A 20,531-nucleotide genomic window follows, 5' to 3' on the forward strand; every position below is an offset into this window, starting at 1 on the left:
TTTTTTTTTTTTATAAAAGTTGTCTGCTCTACCTTCTTCTCCAGCGCTGAGTTTCTGCTCTCATAATCGGTGTCTCCCTGGAAGTACAGGGTGAGTGGTAATGACTGCCTGCCTCCCTAATGGGTCCATTTTCCTGCTCTTGATGTTGTGTATATACACACACTGCAACCTACCTTACAAACCACAGAGACGGGAAGAGAGAGAGAGCAACAGGGAGGGAGGGAGAGGGGGGGCAGAGAGAGAGAGAGGGAGAGACAGAGACAGAGCAAGCGAGTGAGAGAGAGAAGAGGAGAGAGAGAGAGAGAAAGAAAAACAGAAAGAGGCAGAGACAAAGCCCTCCTACCAGACAGCAGACAGCCCTTCCCCTATCCAGCAAAATACAACTCGTCTATTGCAGCAACAGGTTCAGTATTGCCAGACTAGCAGAGTGAAAAAGGTATATTCTCTATATCATTACTGCTCGCAAATAAACAGTTGGAGAGCAGCTGGCTCCACCTTCTTTATTTATGCTCCATTATGAGGCATGTATTGTTTCAGTGCTGGCACATAGTACATGTAATTATCATAAATACATTTTTTTTTTTTTTGCATATTAGCAGGGAATAGTGAAATGCAGAGCTTATTTGTAGCAGTCTTTTAATTTTTTTTTTTTTTTTTCCTGTGAGTGTCAACAAATCTGCTCTGACAAAAGCCTGGTAATGATTTTAAAGTCAGAGCAGTCTTAAAGGAGGCTCTGTAAGAAATAGGCTCCATACAATAGGAAAGCTGATCTCCGACAAAACTGATAACTGCAAAGAAGAAATCACTGTTCAGTCAATAAACCCAGACCACACGCAAAATTGCAGACAAAAGCCGAGTTAAGTTTAATTAAGTAGCTAATAGACTAGTACTCTACGAAGAAGGCAAACTGGCTTCTTAGCTGAAGCATCTATCTGTACAAACATCACAATGCAATGTACTGTGTGTGTGCGAACAGGTGCAACGCATATAGTACATAGCATCACAGCAACGGAAATAAGTCACAGAAGCAGCTACCCCGCAAACAGGACAAGGTTTCATAGAATATTGGTCTGAAACTAGAGCAGACACCCCTGCTTCTTTTATTAGAAGGGGAAATTACAAATAATCAATGCTCCTAAATAAATCTTCCTTAAAAAACAAAACAAAACTGTTTTTCTTTGTCTGATACCTCTAACCAAATTTTTTTTTCACAGGCAAGAACCAAAATAATGCTGTTAACCCGCGCCTCACCTCTTCATGTGCTCCCTACCCCCGTCTTCACTCCAGGTGCCTTTTCTCCCATCCGTGAGATGTTTGCAGCTAAGGAATTAACAAGCATCAGAAAACAGACCTGGTTTCAAGCCATTCTCCCTGTTCCCCCCATTTTTCAAAACTAGACACCTCCTAGCACTGTCTCTACCTAAACACCCCTCTTCTTTAGTGTATTTCTACACAATTTGCTGTGTGTCACTTGAATGAGACTTAGGAACATTAGCACAGAGGTTAAATACTCTAAAAAATCTACCTACGAATGAAAAATATGAGTGCATCTGACCTAGTCAAAACTTGCATTTGGGCATCAACAATCCTAAGGAAATAAATTGTAAAATCTTCCTCTTTATACGATTTAGTGTTTTATCTGCATCAAAAATCAGAGCGTGTCCCTCTACATCAACAGGACTAGTTTATAAGTTTCAGGTCCTTCATTTAAAAGTCAATTTTTAACTAACAAAATAAATAATTTAATTGCTTCAACATATAACTTTTAGATCAACTCCATTTTCACCTGATTCCCAGAAATCTCTTGAAGAACGTCTGTTAAGACTTGGGTCATCTTCAGAATACAAATCAGTATCGTTTTAGCTATTTTAAGGGCAGATAATCTACAGCACAGAAATGAGAAGGCTAACGTCAAGTTACACACCATGCTGACTGTCCTAGGAAAATACTACTTTAAAAAAAAAAAACAAAAACAAGGATCCAAACATTCAGTTCTCATTATAAACTACCAATTCTAATTCTCCGTTGCTACACCAGTGTTTTACCCCTCAAGGGCGGTTGCTTAAGAGGACGAAGACACTCACTAAAAGTGATGTAACAAGTCCTTACTTCTGGTCACATGTCTTGAGAAAAACCTTTCTAAAATACACTTAGAGTGCCTAAGTTCCCAGCATGCATCTTACTGCTGAGCCTGGCAATTCTGTTTTCGTCCTCTTGACCTATTGTTTCTCCAAAGCCTGATTCAAATATATGAAGAAAAATGCCAATTAAGATGGCACACAGCCCCACAGTTTGACACACGGATTCAAATGAGATATTTGTAAGTACTGACTTTTTAAAATAAGGTTATAGGTATTCTATATTGTTTCGTTTTGTTTTAATCCAAGGAGAACGAGAGGACAATGTTGGATTTCTACCGGCAGGGGTCAAAAGGAATGTAAAGGACCAAGAAGGCTCTTCACCTTTTCTACAGAACTACCTAGTTAAATTTAAAAGAGAAAAAACAAATATTTTGGCTTCATGGAAAAATGCACAGCAGCTCAATACTTTTCCCATATCTGCACACTTTACTGGATTCCAAGTGCAATAAGTGGCACAGTCTTAGTACTTTCTGGAGCTCCAGATACTCTCCCTTGCTGGGGTTAGGGGCCTAAAAGACTTGAATTAACCACAGCACCACATGAAGCAATAATCTCAATCGTCTGTCAGACTCTAGAAGTCATCAAGTTATTAAATTGCTTCCTATGCTGATATGCCACGGGGCAACTTAGTTCTATAGAAAGATCCTAAAGTGGGAATTAAAAAGTGCTTCTGGTCTCAGTGTTGCCACGAAGAGTTTATACACCCTGAGTTTATATACTCATGGCATTGGTGTCTTCATATTAAAATATAATAATTAAAATTAAAAAAGGAAGGAATTGAACTAGATAACATAATAATGACGATGGTTGAGAACTAATACTTGAGTGCTTGCTATATGCCAGGAACTGTTCTAAGTACTTTTCATTTATTAACTTATTAAATCCTAACAATAATCCTATGAGGTAGGGGTTATTTTTAGTCACATTTTCCAGGTGAAGAAATAAGAGAGGTTAATTGACTTGCCTGAGATCATACAGCAGAGCAGTAATGAGATTTGAACCCAGTCTCTCTAGTTTAGAGTCCAAGTGTTTAATCCCTACACCGTACTATCGCTAATATCCAACGATAGCTAAGGCCATATCCAGCCATAAGATTCTCAAATTCAACATGTCCTGATGATTCCTCTTGATATATTACTAATTAATACAGGATGGTACAAATTTGTACTTCTAATGTACACGCAGAGTTCTCAATATATTTGGTTCAAAGGTCTATTTACTCTATCTAAAAGTTTACATCACAGCAGGAGCCAACATGGCACTATAGACAGAAGCACCATACCATCCCTCCACACCAAAGACCTGAAAAACTAAGTAAAACAGAGACAAACATCAATCCTAAACCCTAAGTGTCAAATGAAAAAATAAAGAACTCAACCAAGCACCGTATGGAATAAGAAACTCACAGAACAGGGAATGAGGAGAGATACGGAGTGGAGGTCCCCTATCAGCTAAAACAACATGGATTCGCCATCTTGGACTCTTTAGCCACTGAGAAGGTGGCAAGGAGTACTGGAAGAGAGCTTCAAGGAGCTGCTAGTAGGAGTCAGAGCACTCAGGTATCAGGGATACACACTTTCCCACCCCCTCAACCCTGCTTCCCCCAGCTTGGTCTCAGCCATTTCCTGGTGGGCTGTGGTTGTTCAGCCAGGGAGGCACCAGCTCTTTGCTGCTTGAATTTGTCCCACCCACGCCAGCCAGCTCCTTCAGTGTCATTTTTTTTTTGTTGCTGTTGCTGCTTTTTTAGGCTTCTTTTGGTTTCTTCTCTCTCTCTCACCTCCTTCCCTTCCTTTCTCTCAAACACCTGGCTCCACATGCCATCTCTGCTCCTTCTTGACAGGCTGTGAAGCACTGCTCGGTTGCTGAGCCACTTCCCTGGTCCATGCTGCCATGGTGGTGGGATCCCTAGGGGCATTTTTTTTTTTTCTTTTTTTCCTCTTTCTTCATTTCTTGGTTTCTCATCTCACTCTACTTTCCTGTTTCCTGAATACCTGGCACTGTGTGCCATCTCTGCCCTTCCTAGCTGGGCTGTGCAGTGTTGTGTGGCTTAGGAGCCACTGCCCTGGTCTGTGCTGCCAGGCCAGTGGGCTCCCTTGGGAATTTTTTTTTTCTTTTCTTGATTTCTTATCTCTACCATTCTTCCCTTCTTTTTCCTGAACACCTGGCACTGTGTGCCATCTCTGTTCCTTCTAGATGGGCTATGCAGTGCCATGCAGCTGGGGAGCCACTTCCCTGGTCCATGACACTACACCAGGGGGCTCTCTTGGAGCATATTTTTTTTCTTTCTCTCTTTTTTTGTTGCCTCAATTTCTTGTCTCTCTCTACCTTCCCCCCTTAATCTTCTCCTGAATACCTGGTGCCGTGTGCCATCTCCACGCCTTCTTGACATGCTGTGCATTGCCATTCAGCTGGGGACCCTTTCCGGTGGGTTCCCTTGGGGCATTTTTTCTTTCTCTCTTATTGTTTTCTTGGTTTCTTCTCTCTCTATCTTCCTTCCTTACGCTTCTTCTGAGCATCTGGTGCCATGCACCATCTCTGCTCCTTCTTGATGGGCTATGCAGTGCCATTCAGCTGGGGACCCACTTCTGGTAGCTCCCTTGAAGCATTTTTCTTGTCTTTATCCCTTTTTTTTTTCTTAGTTTCTTGTCTCTCTCTGCCTCCCTTCCTTGCCCTTCTCCTGAACACCTGGCACTGTATGACATCTCCACTCCTTCCGGACAGGCTGTGCAGCACCGCTCAGCTAGGGACTCACTTTCAGTGAAATCCCTTGGGGCACATTTTTTTCTTTCTTCCTTTTTTCCCTCAGTTTCTTGTCTCTTTCTACCTCCCTTCCCTTCCTTCCAACCAACTGGCACCTTTTTTTTCTTGGTTTCTTGTCTCTCTCTACATTCTTTCCATTTTTTTCCCCTGACCACCTAGCCACACGTGTTTTCTCTCTCCTTTTTTTTTAAAATCTAGTTTCTTATCTCTCTCTCTCTCTCCCCCTTTCTTCCTTTCCTTTCTCCTGCCCATCTAGCAGCATGTGCCGTATCAGTCCCTTCATGACGGGCTGTGCTTCACCACCTGGATAGAAAGCCAGCAAAACATGGGTTCCCTGGGTCCATGGCACTTCAATGGCAGGCCCCCTCTGCACTTTTTTTTTTTTTTTTTTTGGTTCTTGCTTCTCTCGCCTCTTTCTCTCCTTTCCCACATCAGCTTAGCTCCACACATCACAACCTCCCAATCCCTCCTGTCTATCGGCACCATGCACTGAGCACTGCACCTCCAAGCAGCACAGGCATGGTCTACTGAAACCTACCCTGCACTGAGCCCCAGCCCCACCCTGTTGGTCCAAGTACATGCCACAAACGACCCATCCCAGCCCCTCCCCTTCAGTTCGGTGTGCACTGCTGCACCATAGCTGAGCGACTGGCCCTGTCCACTGGATGAAGTGGTAAGAAGTACTGTGTCCACAGACGAGGCAAAACAACAAAGAATGCCCAGCCCTCCTTCTCTGACATAACCAAATAAAACAAAAAAAGCACGATGAAACAAACAAATCTACAATCAATAAATGAAAAAAATAACTACTGAATGTCCAGAAGAGAGCAGACAATATCAAAACATATTTAAAAAAAGACAGAATGGATCCAGTAGGCATCCAAAATAAAACAACAGATGACCTTCCAGTAGAAGAAAAGGCACTAGAATTACCTGATAGTGAATTAAAATCTCTAATATTCAGGGCTATTCAAGAGTTGAAGGAAAAATCAGACAAAAGTGAGGATAAAATTAAAAAAAAAAATCATTGAAAAGACAAAATTATGGACAAGGCAGACAAAAAGTGGAATAATTCAGGAAAATAATATAGGAACAAAACATCAAAATAAATTCACAACTAGAAATCATACACAAAAAGCAATTACAACAGAAATAGATAGTCTCATAGAAGGTTTGAGGAGCAAGTCTGAATCAATGGAAGACAGGATCAGTGACATTGAAGACAAATCCTTGGGTACCACTTTGAGGAAAAGCAGAATAAAGAATGAAGAAAAAACGAACAAGCACTGACAATGATGTAGTATGTAATCAAAAGGAAAAATTTGCAAGTGATCAGAGTTCCAGCACAGAGGGAGAAAATGGAAAACACAGAGAAGATCATTGAAGAATTGCAAACAAAAAACTTCCCTAATAGTATGAAAGACAAAAAGCTGACCATCCAAGAAGCTCAGTGAACCCCATATAGTATAGACCCCAAAAGAAAATCACTGAGGCATATCATAATCACACTCACTCAAACCAAAGACAAAGAAAGAATCCTGAGAATAGCTTGAGAAAAATGAAGAGTCACATACAGATGGGAAAAAATAAGATTAAGTTCTGATTAGTCAGCAGAAACCATGCACACAAGAAAGCAATGGGATGACATATAAAACCTTGAAAGAAAAAAAATTGCCAACCAAGAATAATATATCCTGCAAAACTCCCACTCAAATATGATGGTGAAATTAGGACGTTTTCAGATAAACAGAAATTAAGGGGATATGTAAAAACAAAACCAAATTTACAAGAATTATTAAAGGGAGTCCTATGGTTTGAGAAAAAACAACATCAGATGACAGTCTGAATCCAGGACACAAGACCACATCAGCCAGATACCAACCTAGATAATAAACTCTCAAGAATTAATCAAAAGTAAAAGATTTGCAACAGGGCATCAGAAAGATTAATCTGTAAATGACAACAACATCAGTATAATAAAAGAGGTAATAAATACTGTAGGTATAGAACTTTCAAATGGAGAAGAAGGCAAGGCAATACCAAGTAATAAAACACTGATTCAAACTTAGGAAGACAAGGGTAAATTTCAAGGTAATCACAAAGAAAGTTAACAAACATACTCATCAAAATAAAGAAAAACATAAAGTCTCAGTAAACACAAAATCTACAAAAACACAAGAAATGACAAAAAAAAATCCACAAACAAAAGGAATTCGGCACAGGAGATGAAGAGGAACAAAGAAAATGTCATCACCGCAAAATGACAGCAATAAACTCACATCTATCAATAATTAAACCGAACGTAAATATCCTAAATGTACACATAAAGAGCCAGAGAGTCACAGAATGGATTAAAAAAAAAACAGGATCCATCATTATGCCATCTACAAGAGACACATCTTAGAAACAAAGATGTAAATTTATTAAAAATCAAAGGATGGAAAATATATATCAAGCAAACAACTACCAAAAAACCGCAGGAGTCACAAAGTCAGACAAAACACACTTTAAAACAAAATCCACCATAAAAGACAAGGAAGGGCATTATATAATGATTAAAGGGACAATCCATCATGAAGACATAACCATAATAAATATCTATACACCCAATGACAGGGCTTCAAAATACATAAAATAAACTCTAACAGCACTGAAAACAGAAATTGACAGTTCCACAATAATAGTAAGAGACTTGAACACACCATTCTCAGTAAAAGACAAGACATCTACAGTGAAACTCAACAAAAATCTAAAGGTCACAATCAACCACCTTGACCTCATAGACATCTATAGAACACTCCACTCAACAGTTGCAAAGTACACATTCTTTTCCAATGCACATGGACCATTCTCCAGAATAGACTACATCTTAGGCCACAAAGCAACCCTCAGCAAAATACAAAACATTGAGATAATACAAAGTGTCTTCTCTGATGACAACTCCATCAAAGATGAAATAAACAAGAGGAAGAGTAAGGAAAAAAAATCAATTACATGAAAACCAAAAAAAAACTCTGCTTAAAAACCACTGGGTAATAGAATAAATCAAAGATGGAATAAAAAAATTCCTAGAATCAAATGACAATGAAAACACATCATACCAAAACCGTTGGGACACAATAAAGGCATTTCTCAGAGGTCAATTTATAGCAACAGACACACACATCAAAAAAAAAAGGGGGGGGATCAAAACATTAGCTACACAACTCGAACAAATAGAGAACAGCAAAGGAAGCCCACAGACACCAGAAGAAAGGAGATAGTAAACATCAGAGCAGAAATAAGTGAAATAGAGAACAGAAAAACAATAGGAAGAATCAAAAGTTGGTTCTTTGAAAGGATCAACAAAATGACAAACCACTGGCCAAACGGACAAAACAAAAACTCAAGAGGATGCAAATAACTGAAATAAGAAATGAAATAGGGAACATTACAACAGACTCAACTGAAATAAAAAGATTATAATAGAGTACTACGTAAAAGCATACTCCAACAAATTTGAAAACCTAGAGAAAATGGACAAATTTCTAGAAACACAGTCCCTACTCAAACTACCACAAAATGATGATGAAAATCTGAAAAGACCCATAAAAAGAGAGGAGATTGAAAAAAAAACTGCCAACAGCAACAACAACAAAAAGCACTGGTCCAGGTGGCTTCACTGTAAAATTCTAACAAACATTCAGAGAAGACCAATACTACTCAAAAAATTTCAGAACACAGAAATGGAAGGGATACTTCCAAATTCATTGTATGAAGCCAGCATAACCCTGATACCAAAACCAGGCAAAGGACACCATAAAAAAAGAAAATCACAGACTAACATCTCTCATGAATATAGATGCAAAAATTTCAACAAAATTCTAGCCAACAGAATTCAGCATCATATTCAAAAAATAATACACCACAGCCAAGTAGGATTCATACCAGGAATGCAAGGATGGTCCAACATTAGAAAATCAATCAACGTAATCCACCACATGAATAAAAAAAGAAAAGAAACACATGATCATCTCAATCAACCCAGAAAAGGCATTCAACAAAGTCCAACACCCATTCCTGATAAAAACTCTCAATAAAATAGGTATAGAAGGGAAATTCCTCAACATAATAAAGGGCAACTATACAAAACCAACAGCCAACATCATTCTTAATGGAGAGAGACTGAAAACCTTCTCCTTGAGACAGGAACAAGACAAGGATGCCCTTTATCACCACTTCTATTTAACATTGTTCTCAGAGTCCCAGCTAGAGAAATAAAGCAAAAAAAGAAATAAAGGGCATCCAAGTTGGTAAAAATGAAGGAGTAAAACTGTCCCTATTTGCAGCTGATATGATACTATACATAGAAAAATCCAAAAGACTCTATGAGAAAACTACTGGAGCTAATAGACTCAGCAGAGTGGCAGGATTCAAGATAAACATACAAAAATCAGGTGGACTCCTATACACCAATAAAGAAAACAACAAAAAGGAAATCAGGAAAACAACACCATTTATAAGAAAAAAATTTATAAGGGCACCTAAAAAAATAAAATACTTAGGAATAAATCTAACCAGGGAAGTAAAAGACCTATATAAAGAAAACTACAAAGCACTACTGCAAGAAACTAAAAAAGATCTACATAAATGGAAAAACATACCATGCTCACGGAGAGGTAGGCTCAACATTGTGAAAATGACAAATCTACCCAAAGCAATCTACAAGTACAATGCAATCCTGATACAAATATCAACAGGATAAAGAGATGGGAAAACTAATCATTAACTTTTTATGGAAAGTAACTAAAGCACTATTGAAGAAGAAGAATAAAGTAGGAGGACTGGCACTACCTGACATCAGAACCTACTATGCAGCTATAGTAGTCAAAACAGCCTGGTACGGGTACAACAACAGATACATTGACTAATGGAACAGAGTTGAGAACACAGATTTAAATCCATCCACCTACGGTCACCTGATCTTTGACGAGGGCCCGAATTCCATCAAATGGGAAAAAGACAGCTTTTTTAACAAATAGTGCTGACAAAACTGGATGTTCATGTGCAAAAAAATGAAACAGAACTCATACCTCACACCACGCACAAAAACATTCAAAATGGATCACAGACCTAAATATAAAACAAAACTGTATAGGTTATAGAAGAAAAAATAAGATCAATGCCAGAGGCCCTAACATATGCCATTAACAGGACACAAACCATAACTAACAACACACTAACTCCAGAAGATGAGCTAGATAACTGGGATGTTCTAAAAATTAAACAATTATGCTCATCAAAAGACTTCACCAAAAGAGTAAAAAGAAAACCCACAAACTGGGAAAAAGTTTTTGGCTATGACAAATCAGACAAGGTCTAATCTCTAAAAGCTACAGGAAAACCCAGCCCCTCTACAACAAAAAGACAAATAATCCAATTGAAAAATGGCCAAAGGAAATGAACAGACACTTCACCAAAGAAGACATTCAAGTGGCCAACAGACACATGAGGAAATACTCCTGATCACTAGCCATTAAAGAAATGCAAATCAAAACCACAATGAGATACTGTCTCACCCAGGCATTACTGGCAGGAATCAAAAAAACAGGAAATAACAAATGTTGGAGAGACTGCAGGGAGATCGGAACTCTTATGCACTGCTGGTGGGAATGCAAAATGATACAACCACTTTGGAAAACGATATGGCTCTTCCTTAGAAAGCTAGAAATAGAAAAAACCATACGATCCAGCAATCCCACTCCTGGGAATATATCCTAGAGAAATAAGAGTCGTCACACAAATAGACATACGCACACCCAGGTTCATTGCAGCATTGCTCACAATAGTAAAAAGATGAAACAACCTGGATGCCCATCAACAGATGAATGGATAATCAAACTGTGATACATACACACAATGGAGTATTACACAACAAAAAAGGACAACGACGAATCTGTGAAGCATCTCGTAACATGAATGAATCTGGAGGGCATTATGCTGAGTGAAATAAGTCAATCACAAAAGGACAAATACTATATGATAGCATTACTATAAAAACTCATGAAAAGGTTTACACACAAAAAGAAACAATCTTTGATGGTTACCAGGGAGGGGTGGGGTAAGGATGGAAAAACACTAAATAAACAATAGATAAGCGATAACTTTGGTGAAGGGTAAGAGAGTAAACAATACTGGGGAAGCCAGCACAACTTGTTCCAGGCAAGTTCAGGAAAGCTCTATAGACACATCCATACTCCCCGAGGGACCAAACTAGTGGGCTGAGGGCTGTGGGGATCATGGTCTTGTAAACATCCCCCCTTCCCAACCTGGAGCAAGGGAGAATGAAGAAAACCAAAGACACAAGGGAAAGATTTGTCCAAAGGACTAGTGGACCACATCATCTACCACAGCCTCCACCAGACTCAGTCCAGTACAACTAGATGGTGTCCGGCTACCACCACTGACTGCTCTGACAGAGATCACAATACAGGGTCCTGGACACAGCTCCAGAAAAATGTAGCACAAAATTCTAACTTACAAAAAGAAGACCAGACTTACTGGTCTGACAGTGACTGGAGAAACTCCAAGAATATGGCCCCCCGGCACACTTTATCTCAGTATTGAAGTCACTCCTGGGGTTCACCCTTCAGCCAAAGATTAGACAGGCCCATAAAACAAAACATGACTAAAGCGGCCCACCAGCCCAGGGGCACGGACTAGAAGGCAGGAGCGGACAGGAAGGCTGGTGATTGGGAACCCAAGGGGGACAAGGGGAAAGCATTGACATGCCGTGGGGTTAATAACCAATGTCACAAAACAATATGTGTACTAATTGTTTAATACAGAGCTAGTTTGTTCTGTAAACCTTCTGTAAAGTACAATAATGAAAAAAAGGAAAAAATAAAACTTTACATCACCTATTGAACTTCCTTCCTTTTTGAAGTGGAAGATAACGTGTAATCAGTAAGGCTACCAATTTATAAAACCTACTCTCATTGCATTATGGAAACCCTGGTGGCGTAGTGGTTAAGTGCTATGGCTGCTAACCAAAGGGTCGGCAGTTCGAATCCGCCAGGCTCTCCTTGGAAACTCTATGGGACAGTTCTACTCTGTCCTCTACAGTTGCCTGGGATTGTTTTTTTTTCTTTTTGGTTTGACAAGCATTATACATAGCTTTCGTAGATTATTCTCCCGAGCAGCCTGTTTTAAAAACAACAACAAAACCCTACCTTGTTATTGAAGGTTGCTTATTTTAAGCATCAAATACCCAATAATAATGAAAATAATTTCTTAAATAAATAAATAATAAAATAAAACATTTCTTGTTTCTCCAGCCTGAGACAGGAATGAAAGAAAGCAAGGATTCAATTACGAGTGATTTATAAGAGACGCTGAATAATGCCATCATGTCATTTTATACCATTGGTTTTAACTTTGAATTATTCTGAAGACTAATGATTTATTCTACCAGAAAAAAAATTTACCCTTGCTCTGGGCTTTGTGCATTCATGAAACATGCACTGTGTGCCCACTATGTGCCATGTGCTGTGCTTAGGGTGAAAAGCGAAGATAAAAAATATGACACAGTTCCTGCCTTTGAAGAGTTCATAGGCTGGTGGCAGAAAGGCAGTACATTTAGTGCAAACAAATAATTTTGCCTCTATATAATGTGATATCTCATTTAATGCAATACTTTAAATTTTGTGCCCCCCCAAAAGCTAAAAATAGAATCCAACAAAACAAAAATACCTACACTTAAAATGTGGGTTAAGAAAAAGGTGGGTGTGTATGAGAGAAACAGAGAGAGATAGAGGCCAGGGGAAGATTTGGAATCAGATTTCGATAGAAATAGTTTATTCTCTAACAAGGTGGTTTGTAGACTCACTGAGTGTATTTTATCCATTTCCCCCAAGGTGCCCAGAAAAGTGTGGAAATCAGTGATAGATATTGCACTGAAGCATAACATTTCAGTTTTAGAATAATAATAATCTTGATCAGAGATTGTTTTGTTGGCAAATGAATGCTTCAAAAGGTACATGAAGAGTGAGTTGTTTGTATTTGTTTTTTGTTCTGTAATTTTGAAAGGAAAGAAAGTAAAATAATTTCAAAAGCATTTGCCACTATATACCCAAGTATACTTTGCCTAGTCTTTTCTCAGGCATCATTGATGTTTTTATATTATGTGAGACTGAACATGAAAACACATTGAGGTATTTTAAGATTGTTCACAAGGATATTCTCAAAAGATGCTTTCATTGCCCAGGGGGGCTGGAGGGTAGGAAGAAAAAAGAAATAGCAGCCACGTAGCAACGATGGACAGAAGAAGAATTTTAGAATCTCATTACATGGGTGGAAGAGCAAAGTCTGCTGGGATTAGTAGGTCAAAATGAATAAGTACTACACTAAGTAGCTGACTGTCATCGAGGCCACCTTCTTAAAGTCAATTCCATGTGGCCTAATGAGATTTAATCCTTAATCTCAGTCATCTGTTCTACAACGGTACCGCATCAGTCCCAATAAAAACTAGGAGAGACTATAGGTAAATCCTAGTTTACTGATAGAAGGCGAGTATGATCTTTACGTGGAATCTAATTTCAAGTCAACAAATATTTAAGTTTAAAATTAAAACAAAGCATCACATGTGTCACAGATTGAATTGTGTCCCTCAAAAACATGTGTTTCTATTTGGCTAGGCCACGATTCCCAATATCGGGTGATTGTTCACCATTTTGTCATCTGATGCGATCTTCCTATGTGTTGTAAATTCTACCTCTATGATGTTGATGAGGTGGGATTAGAGGCAGTTATGTTAATGAGGCAGGACTCAATCTATAAGATTAGGTTGTGTCTTGAGCCAATCTCTTTTGAGATATAAAAGAGAGAAGTGAGCAGAGAGACAGGGGAGCTGATTATACCAAGAAATAAGAGCCGGGAGAACAGCATACCCTTTGGACCCGGGGTCCCTCTACTGAGAAGCTCCTAGCCCAGGAAAAGAATGATGACAAGGACCTTCCTCCAAAGCCGACAGAGAAAGAAAGCCTTCCCCTGGAGCTGATGCCCTGAATTTGGCCTTCTGGCCTACTAGACTGTGGAAAAATAAACTTACATGTTTGTTGAAGCCATCCACTTGTGGTATTTCTGTTATATAGCAGCACTAGATGACTAAGACAACATGTAAACCATATGGCTAGGGATACATTATCATGGCCCTTAGTTGCTGTAATCATCTATTTGTTTACCTGTTTCCCTTCTGTGGTATACTGAGGGACCCCAGAGCAGGGGCCCTACTTGTTAAACTTTGTCAACCTAGCACCTGGAAGTACACCTGGAACATAGTTCAAATTCAGTAAAGCTTTCATGAATGAATGAATGAACAAATGAACAAAAAATCGATAGTACATAGGATTTATAAACAATGACTAATGAAAAACTTCAACAAATGTGGTTTCTAAGGGTAATGAAAGCAACCTATAAATAGCATTTAAATGTTTTAAATCATGTATAAAATGTTCCGGGTTTATAAAATGTATTATTTCAAGATCATGTGACAACAAAAAATGGCTAGAGTAGATAAAACGTAATGCCCTTCAATTTTGCTGTGTATCTGAAATTTTTTTTATAATAAAATGTTGAATAAGAAAGATATTGCCCTACAGGAAGCAGAATTACCTCTGAGAAGAAAATTCGGCTTGCCTTTATATTTCATTTATCTACTGTTTCTTTTCTATCTACAACATAAGTGGTCAAGCCTAAGTTTGAAGGTGGCCTCAGTTCCTCATAGGAATGGAATCAGTCTCCTTTGAGGAAAACGTCATGATAAGTCAGATGGGGGTCAGAGAGTGAGGCCTGAATAATTCTTCAGGTGCGGTTAAAGCGTACTGATAAGAAACGAATTACAATTTGAAGGCAGGGAGCAAAGAGATGAAAGAGGAAGCAGAAGAGAGAAGAATAACAGGAAAGAAATATGAGCAGTGAGAAATTCCCAAGGCCAGGGTGGCCGAAAGATTTTTTTAAGACTGCTGAGAAATACTAAATTCTAGAAAGTGGGCATTTTTGCAATGCAATGTTCTCCTTCTCTCCAAACCTTCAGGAGCTCTTGATAGTCTACAGCCTTGTTTAGTAGCATAATGAGAAATAAAGGGATGGAAAATGAAAATTTTGCCCCATATTCAGCCCCATACTGTAGCTTTTGTAAGCACGGCAGCTTCTGAGTGAAAGAGAAAATACCCCAGGAGTCCCAGAGCGTGGCCAGGGATGGTGTGAACAATGGCCAATGAACAGTGAATGATGAAAAGTAAAAAATGTCTTCAGCACAGGATTGACTCAGATGGATATGAGCCAAACACCCTTTTCCACAAATATTTGGGGAAAACATGACCATTTCAAGAGGAGGCGTGGAGATTGTTTAGATGACGAGATTATTATGGTTATTATTGTTACTACTGCTACCCACCTAATCATAAATGAAATGAATAGCTTTAGAATTTAGAGAGTACTTCCATACCACAATCGATAAATACTTAATCAATGGATTAAAGAAAAAAAAAAAAACATAAAAACGTTATTTTCAATAATGTCTCCCTGGCTCTAAAAATTGTATTAGACATATATACTAGACAGACTCGTCCTGTTCCCGAGTCAAACCTCTGTCCTGAACAATCTAGGACAGTGCCAGCAATTGTCTTCTTCCAAGTGTCAACACTTACATAATAGTTTATTCACATGTGAGGCTATATTCAAACACAAGAAAAGAAAGAAACAGAAATAGAGTTGTATTTTAGTAAAAATTAAAGCTACATAGAAGATACAAAGGAAGCACCTTAATTGCTCTAGATGTGGTTTGTCCAGCAAACTGTTGAGATTCCCATCGCCGTGCTGGCAACTCGAGACTCAAATACTTCATGTACTTACGGTGCACAAAAGTTGCTACTATTCGTTAGTAAGCCTGTTTTCTTAAAATATGGTTAGTTACTACTACATATGCCAGGAACTGTGCTTAATGCAAGATACACTATTGGATTTAGTCTAATGTTTTCATTTACAAATAAATCGAGGCCCAAACTTAATAGCTACTAAGTGCCAATGTCAGGCCTCAATTCGAGTCTGCCTAATCTCAAAATACAGGCTTTTAACCATGACACTATAGAGCTCCTATCTCTGAATATATGTATCTATGAATGATAAATGGGTAGGAAAATTAGTATAACTTCCAGCAGATTGGGAAAATAAAATAAAAGACCAGACAAGGTTTGACTAGAATGTGAAGAACTGGGACCTTTCATATACCCCTGGTGAAAGTGTGCATAGGTTCAACCACTTTGTAAAACGATCTGGCATTATCTAGTAAAGCTGAATGTATGGATACACAGTATTCCACTCCTGAGAATATATCTTAAAAAAAAAAACTTATTTACATGTGTATCAGGATACATGTGCCACGCAAATATTAAGAGCAGTTTTGTCCATAACAACCAAAATTGGAAATGGCCCAGTTCCTCATGAACAAGAAAACTAATAAATTACGGTGTATTTACAGTGGAATATTATGTAAGCCAAAAAAACCAAATCTATTGCCATCAAGTCAATTCCAATTCATAGAAACCCTATAGGACAGAGTAGAATTGCCCCATAGGGTTTCCTAGAAGGGGCTGGTGGATTCAAACCACCAACCTTTTGGTTAGCAGCCATAACTCTTAAACACTGTGTTACCAGTGCTCCGGAATATTATATAGGAGATAAAAATGAATAACTATTACCACGTATAACAATCTGCATCAATCTTACAAACATAATTTGTAACTATAACAATTCTCAAAATAATACCCACAAAGTGACTCTTTATCATATATAAAACCAAAACCAAACCCACTGCCACTGAGTTAATTCCGGCTCATAGCAACTGCATATAGTCGGGCAAAGATAACCAGATGTGGTAAAATTATAAGAAAAAACAAAGAAGTAATTGGCATAAAAGTGAGTATCCTGTTTACTTCAGTGGGGAACAAGGGCAACGTGATTAAAAAAAAAAAAAAAAAAAAAAGGACACAACTCTGGTGATTATGTGGATATTCTTTTATAATTTATGTTATGCATTTATGCTGCATACATTTTAAATTCATAGAGGAAAGTCAGATTTGTTTTAGTAATCTGGATATTTCAGGCATCTGTATAGCTACACAAAGGCTCTAACAATTAGGAAGAATAAGCAGGTCTAATTATCTTACCTTACATATTCCTGCTCTGCTCTGCGATACGTATGTGCTCTCGGGCCGGTTATTCAAACTGTCCAAATCTCAGATTCCTGACCTGTTATACGTGGTGAGAGAACAACCGCCTGTCCTCGAATGCCTAACAGTATTGTTACATGGTGAGATGGTGAGAGAACAACCGCCCGTCCTCAAGTGCCTAACGGCGTTGTTACGTGGCGGGAGAGCAACCGCCCGTCCTCGAGTGCCTAACGGCGTTGTTACGTGGCGGGAGAGCAACCGCCCGTCCTCCAGTGCCTAACGGCGTTGCTACGTGGCGGGAGAGCAACCGCCCGTCCTCGAGTGCCTAACGGCGTTGTTACGTGGCGGGAGAGCAACCGCCCGTCCTCCAGTGCCTAACGGCGTTGTTACGTGGCGGGAGAGCAACCGCCCGTCCTCCAGTGCCTAACGGCGTTGCTACGTGGCGGGAGAGCAACCGCCCGTCCTCCAGTGCCTAACGGCGTTGCTACGTGGCGGGAGAGCAACCGCCCGTCCTCCAGTGCCTAACGGCGTTGCTACGTGGCGGGAGAGCAACCGCCCGTCCTCGAGTGCCTAACGGCGTTGCTACGTGGCGGGAGAGCAACCGCCCGTCCTCGAGTGCCTAACGGCGTTGCTACGTGGCGGGAGAGCAACCGCCCGTCCTCCAGTGCCTAACGGCGTTGCTACGTGGCGGGAGAGCAACCGCCCGTCCTCCAGTGCCTAACGGCGTTGCTACGTGGCGGGAGAGCAACCGCCGGTCCTCGAGTGCCTAACGGCGTTGTTACGTGGCGGGAGAGCAACCGCCCGTCCTCGAGTGCCTAACGGCGTTGCTACGTGGCGGGAGAGCAACCGCCCGTCCTCCAGTGCCTAACGGCGTTGCTACGTGGCGGGAGAGCAACCGCCCGTCCTCCAGTGCCTAACGGCGTTGCTACGTGGCGGGAGAGCAACCGCCCGTCCTCCAGTGCCTAACGGCGTTGCTACGTGGCGGGAGAGCAACCGCCCGTCCTCGAGTGCCTAACGGCGTTGCTACGTGGCGGGAGAGCAACCGCCCGTCCTCGAGTGCCTAACGGCGTTGTTACTTGGCGGGAGAGCAACCGCCGGTCCTCGAGTGCCTAACGGCGTTGTTACGTGGCGGGAGAGCAACCGCCCGTCCTCCAGTGCCTAACGGCGTTGCTACGTGGCGGGAGAGCAACCGCCCGTCCTCGAGTGCCTAACGGCGTTGTTACTTGGCGGGAGAGCAACCGCCGGTCCTCGAGTGCCTAACGGCGTTGTTACGTGGCGGGAGAGCAACCGCCCGTCCTCCAGTGCCTAACGGCGTTGCTACGTGGCGGGAGAGCAACCGCCCGTCCTCCAGTGCCTAACGGCGTTGTTACGTGGCGGGAGAGCAACCGCCCGTCCTCCAGTGCCTAACGGCGTTGCTACGTGGCGGGAGAGCAACCGCCCGTCCTCGAGTGCCTAACGGCGTTGTTACGTGGCGGGAGAGCAACCGCCCGTCCTCCAGTGCCTAACGGCGTTGTTACGTGGCGGGAGAGCAACCGCCCGTCCTCCAGTGCCTAACGGCGTTGCTACGTGGCGGGAGAGCAACCGCCCGTCCTCCAGTGCCTAACGGCGTTGCTACGTGGCGGGAGAGCAACCGCCCGTCCTCCAGTGCCTAACGGCGTTGCTACGTGGCGGGAGAGCAACCGCCCGTCCTCGAGTGCCTAACGGCGTTGCTACGTGGCGGGAGAGCAACCGCCCGTCCTCCAGTGCCTAACGGCGTTGTTACGTGGCGGGAGAGCAACCGCCCGTCCTCGAGTGCCTAACGGCGTTGTTACGTGGCGGGAGAGCAACCGCCCGTCCTCGAGTGCCTAACGGCGTTGCTACGTGGCGGGAGAGCAACCGCCCGTCCTCCAGTGCCTAACGGCGTTGCTACGTGGCGGGAGAGCAACCGCCCGTCCTCCAGTGCCTAACGGCGTTGTTACTTGGCGGGAGAGCAACCGCCGGTCCTCGAGTGCCTAACGGCGTTGTTACGTGGCGGGAGAGCAACCGCCCGTCCTCGAGTGCCTAACGGCGTTGCTACGTGGCGGGAGAGCAACCGCCCGTCCTCGAGTGCCTAACGGCGTTGTTACTTGGCGGGAGAGCAACCGCCGGTCCTCGAGTGCCTAACGGCGTTGTTACGTGGCGGGAGAGCAACCGCCCGTCCTCCAGTGCCTAACGGCGTTGTTACTTGGCGGGAGAGCAACCGCCGGTCCTCGAGTGCCTAACGGCGTTGCTACGTGGCGGGAGAGCAACCGCCCGTCCTCGAGTGCCTAACGGCGTTGTTACTTGGCGGGAGAGCAACCGCCGGTCCTCGAGTGCCTAACGGCGTTGTTACGTGGCGGGAGAGCAACCGCCCGTCCTCCAGTGCCTAACGGCGTTGCTACGTGGCGGGAGAGCAACCTCCCGTCCTCGAGTGCCTAACGGCGTTGTTACGTGGCGGGAGAGCAACCGCCCGTCCTCGAGTGCCTAACGGCGTTGTTACTTGGCGGGAGAGCAACCGCCCGTCCTCCAGTGCCTAACGGCGTTGTTACTTGGCGGGAGAGCAACCGCCCGTCCTCGAGTGCCTAACGGCGTTGTTACGTGGCGGGAGAGCAACCGCCCGTCCTCCAGTGCCTAACGGCGTTGTTACGTGGCGGGAGAGCAACCGCCCGTCCTCGAGTGCCTAACGGCGTTGTTACGTGGCGGGAGAGCAACCGCCCGTCCTCCAGTGCCTAACGGCGTTGTTACTTGGCGGGAGAGCAACCGCCCGTCCTCCAGTGCCTAACGGCGTTGTTACGTGGCGGGAGAGCAACCGCCGGTCCTCGAGTGCCTAACGGCGTTGTTACTTGGCGGGAGAGCAACCGCCCGTCCTCGAGTGCCTAACGGCGTTGTTACTTGGCGGGAGAGCAACCGCCGGTCCTCGAGTGCCTAACGGCGTTGTTACTTGGCGGGAGAGCAACCGCCGGTCCTCGAGTGCCTAACGGCGTTGTTACGTGGCGGGAGAGCAACCGCCCGTCCTCGAGTGCCTAACAGTGTTGTTACACAAATCAAATGAGATAAATTGATTAGTCAAAGCCTTGGCTGAATTTAGATCAGGCAAAATTAAAATAGTCTTAATTATGTAATTTTTAATATTCATTGTAGACATAGAAAATTGTATTCTAAAACCAATAGATAAATTTACTTTTCTACTTTGTTCTACTTTTATAAGGCTCTAGGTTTCTACTACGAGAAGGAGGGTGACATTTCAAAGGCTACACTTTGGGCTGGTTAAAAAATATAGAGAAATTATGGCATTTATTATATGGCTATATTAACCACTTATAAAATATACTCAAAGGAGAAAATATCCAATTTCTGTTTTACACTGAGAGATTATAATTAGAGATAGACTTGAGAAATTTCAGGACAGATAAATGACAACACC

The 20,531-nt window shown here is 42.1% G+C and overlaps 1 protein-coding gene across 47 annotated transcripts in view; it reads right to left on the bottom strand.

Annotated features, from left to right (window-relative positions):
* Positions 1-20,531, bottom strand: part of ZBTB20 (zinc finger and BTB domain containing 20) — a 1,035,663-nt gene that overhangs the window by 979,780 nt on the left and 35,352 nt on the right. For 40 of the 47 annotated variants that reach the window (XM_064283650.1, XM_064282783.1, XM_064283174.1 and 37 more), the window contains exon 1: positions 33-16,897. The exons of the other annotated variants lie outside the window; for them this stretch is intronic. The gene's annotated coding sequence lies outside the window, so the exon portion shown is untranslated. Of the gene's footprint in view, positions 1-32; positions 16,898-20,531 lie in introns of those variants that run through there. 47 annotated transcript variants of the gene reach the window in all.

This window comes from Loxodonta africana, chromosome 1, assembly GCF_030014295.1.
Source record: "Loxodonta africana isolate mLoxAfr1 chromosome 1, mLoxAfr1.hap2, whole genome shotgun sequence".
In the NCBI taxonomy this organism is placed as follows: domain Eukaryota; kingdom Metazoa; phylum Chordata; class Mammalia; order Proboscidea; family Elephantidae; genus Loxodonta; species Loxodonta africana.